Source organism: Solea solea, chromosome 17 (assembly GCF_958295425.1).
Source record: "Solea solea chromosome 17, fSolSol10.1, whole genome shotgun sequence".
Taxonomy (NCBI): Eukaryota; Metazoa; Chordata; class Actinopteri; order Pleuronectiformes; family Soleidae; genus Solea; species Solea solea.
The window spans coordinates 15,194,177-15,198,135 of record NC_081150.1 but is presented as its reverse complement, the minus strand read 5'-3'; the positions used below and the strand labels follow the sequence as shown (position 1 = coordinate 15,198,135).

At 38.4% G+C, this 3,959-nt stretch overlaps 1 long non-coding RNA gene across 1 annotated transcript; it reads left to right on the top strand.

Annotated features, from left to right (window-relative positions):
• The first annotated feature begins 308 nt into the window (after positions 1-308).
• On the top strand, positions 309-2,685 carry LOC131443195 (uncharacterized). The gene is made up of 3 exons (XR_009233582.1): positions 309-685; positions 2,360-2,451; positions 2,555-2,685. It is a non-coding gene; the product is annotated as an uncharacterized LOC131443195 (long non-coding RNA).
• The last annotated feature ends 1,274 nt before the right edge of the window (positions 2,686-3,959 follow it).

The following is a 3,959-nucleotide window of genomic DNA, read 5'->3' as shown; positions in this document are numbered from 1 at the left end:
AATCCAAATCTGGGAAAAGATCTCATTAGTTCAGAAAAACACAGCAAAAAAAAAAGAAAAATCCCTGAAAAATGATCTAATTGATTCAGAAAAACTGCCATGTTGTTTCTTGAGTGAATGTAATGCCACAGTTGTTCCTATTTTGACATTAAAACGTTGACATTGAACGTCGTCTGACGAGGCCGACCACGCCCCCTGCAGGTGTCTCGCTCAGCTCGGGCTGTTTTGCCTGTCAGACAAATATCAGGGTAAAGGAAACTCACGCGCAGCTGTATTGCGTCATCACTCACAGGTGTCACTGGCGGCAAAGTCACTCGGTTTTTAAATGCCACGCGCACTTTTAAAAAGAACGACAATTTTGTGCGACAACGGTGATTAAAAGGTCGTCAGTGATTATTACAGGCAGGAAACTTCCGGCTAAACAGGAACGGAAGACACAGAGTTACACAGGCAAGTGTTAGAAGAGTGTTTTCATAGAAAAGGTGAAGAATTTGTGAAGGAGACGCTTGTTGTTGTTGTTGTTGTTTAGCTAATGGAAGCAGACAAAGTCAAAGTGGACCAAAGTGTCAAAGCAGCCATTTTGTGCGTGGGAATAAAGTCAAGTTATTATCATCTACCTTCTGACATCAGACCCTTGTCTTCATCTCTGAAGAGAAGCAGTTGAAGCAGACATCACATTAAAGAGGTAAGTCTGCGTCTTGTTTTGTCCTCAAACCAAAACGATTCAGTTTTAATGATGTGTTTGTTATTTGGGGGCTAAAAGGACTGAACTGTTTGAACCTCTTAGAGAAGGAAAATATCATAGTTATAGAAGAACTCGTCAGGATATCGTAACAAAATCCTCCGGATACTTTGTTTGGCTCTTATGATCAGAGGTGGAGGACTTGCTTAGCTAACGTTGTTAGACCAGAAAAGATTCACATTTAAGAAGCTGAGAAATCAGAGAAACTTGTTTTAATTATTTAAACAACACTCAAATCTATTAATAATCAACCCATTGAATAATCGTTGCGGCATTTCAAGTGTAGATGTGTTGTACCCACAGCATTATTATACAGTCAGCAACTCATCCACTTCATATTTTTTGTATGATATTTAAACACTGTCAAGAATGCCAAACTCGTTGTGACACCAGAGAGAACCAAAGTCATAAAGGAGCTGTGACTCCAAGTGTCTGTAGTTACATTCTGATGCCAGCAAGAATTGTTGTAATATTTCATGGACAAATAGAACAAGTGTCCAGTTGACATTTCTGTCTGCAAAGTGATGTCTCTGTCTCTGGCTAAAAAGATCCGAGCTCCAGTCGCTGCAGCTCTCCGGCCATAATCCTGTACTGTACTCTTACGTTATTTTACATGTCCTGTACATTTGTCTCTGCCTCAGATGAATAATGCAGCAAAGCAAAAAATTCAAATGCCACAGCGGGGCCGTTTGAGATGTGAAGCAAATGTCTTTTCATTAACACACGGGGTGAAAGATGGACCATCGCTCGAGTCGTTACGGTGTCCAGCTCGTTCAGCAACAACTTTCAGTCTCATTGATCACAAGCACCTGCGTTAAGAATGTGTCTGTGTCAATAATTTATTTCCTTGTTCTGCTTGGTGATGGTGATTTGGCCTGACAAGGATCTGTAGTAGATCAAAACGTTGCTTGGTTAAAAGAGCTTGAAGTCTGCAGTCGTCCGTCTCTCTCTCCCTTGGAGGACGATTCAATATGTATCTAGACACACAGGCTACAATTTAGAGAAGATGCTTTTTATTATGGAACTATTTAATCAGGCCGGTGATTTAGTGCAATAGATTTGTTGTAAAAAGGGTTCCACATATAGATGTTTCTGTCTTGATTCCTTTATAACCCATTACAGATTTATATCAGTTACTTTTTTTAAGTACAGCACACTGGAGTTTTGTCTGATTTTGAATCCCATGGTTCTCAAACTGTGGTACGTGTACCACCAGTGGTACGTGAGCATCCTCTGGTGGTACTTGGAGGAAAATCAGAAATACTGAAAATGAGTGCGTAGAAAATGACCAAACAAAATAATAATAATTAGAGTCACCTTCCCTCTCGCTCCATCTTAATCTAATGTCCATATACCAGTGTGTAAAGTATATGTGAGGAAGAGGAGGATGATGAGTATCGTACTGGGAGTAAATCTGACTCCTCTTAGCTCGGTCTATTAACACTGCTGTATTTGAACGTTGGTTATAATGATGTTACTTTAAAAGCTCAATATTTTCTCAAATGGTACTTGGTATAAAACGTTTGAGAACCACTGTTCTAATCCATTGTTGTCAACAGAAGAAATGTACATAAGTTACTTCGTTTATCACTTTATTTTTTCTCTTTTCTTTTCAAGTGAGAGTTCAGCTATTTAGAAGATGTAACTCTGAGGCTTTGCGTTTCATGAGCTGCGAAAGCCGAACATGTTGCCTCTCCATCTCCATCCCCGTAAGTTGTTTTGCGAGGAACCTGGTGTCTTCTCCTCTGAGACGTGAGCGTGTATTCATGACTGTTGAATCTTGATGTCCCCACCTATAATTCCCCCATGCAGATAGGGGTTGTCCTGGAGTCTGACGTCTGGATTAGACATGCTCTTCGATTACTGCCCCAAGCTCCAGTCTCCCTGTGATGACGACCTCTTTCTTGACCCCGCATTTTAACCCGCTTCACTGTTGTCCTGCCTAGTGGGTAAACTATTAATTATTTCCACAAACTCAAAGGCTTCCATTGTTAATTTAAAACTAATGTACATCATTAACATTTCATGGGCTTTAACGGTGATAATTCACCATATAAATATTGTTTTTTATTATTATTATTTATTTATTTAAGGAAAGGGACAATGCATATTAATAAACATTGAAATGTAAATATGCCAGGTTGTTGCCTGAGGCTAATTTCCTCCTGTAGTCCCTTGGCAGGTTGATGTTACAAGGAATAAAAACAAAACTACATTCAGACAAGCAAGAACATAGGGATGTAAGAGATCACAAAAATACAACAGTGACTTAAAAAATGGAAAGCTGGGGTTTTTTATTATTCAGAATACAAATAATAATATATATATGTGTGTATATGTAGATGTAGATATATAAACATAAACAAAAAACAACTGATAATAAAGTACCAGTGTCATTGGATGATCGTAAAGTGGTTTAGATTAGATTATAATTCAGTTTTGCGCACACGACAAATAGTGATTGTGAATTTGTCCTCTGCATTTAACTTCCAGTAGTGAACACACAAGCCGGGTGCAGGACAAGGAGCAGTGGACAGCACTGCAATGGCGGATTGAGTGCCTTGCTCAGGGGCACCCCAGCCCTTGGCCCGTCCCGGGATTGAACCAGTGACCTTCCAGGTAAGAGCCCAATTCCTTTTTAAAAGACCAGTCAATCATTGCATACGTTCCCATTATAGAAAATGTAAGTCCTTTGGTATTATAGCACACTGCTCGATTGCACCTTTTTATTTTGAAATTACCATAGGTAAAATATGGTTCAGGAAATACCTCTAAAGGGAACTGTGACAGTTAAAAATGGCACTCTTGTTAAATCACAATATTTATATCCTGAATGGCACAACTGTTGTGAAGTTACAATAAAAAAACTGTTTTTATACAGCAAAATACTGCCAAATCACAGTAATAGTCCTATATGGCATTACTTCCTTGAAGTTACAGTTAAATTCAGTATTTATACAGAAATATACTATGCCGTTTTAATTGCAGTAATAAATAGGGTGACATAATTACTGTGAAGTTACATTAAAATACAGTATTTATACAGGGAAAACTGCGAAATGACGGTAAGGTATGGCAAAAATGAAGTTCGGGACGAGCATTCATCATGAAAAGTGAAAATAATAATCATGATAACTTAAATTAGTCCACTTGTCTGTGCAAAAAGTTTTATTTTCTGTATAATTTGTACACTCAGAATTGCTGCATTTGTGCTTTT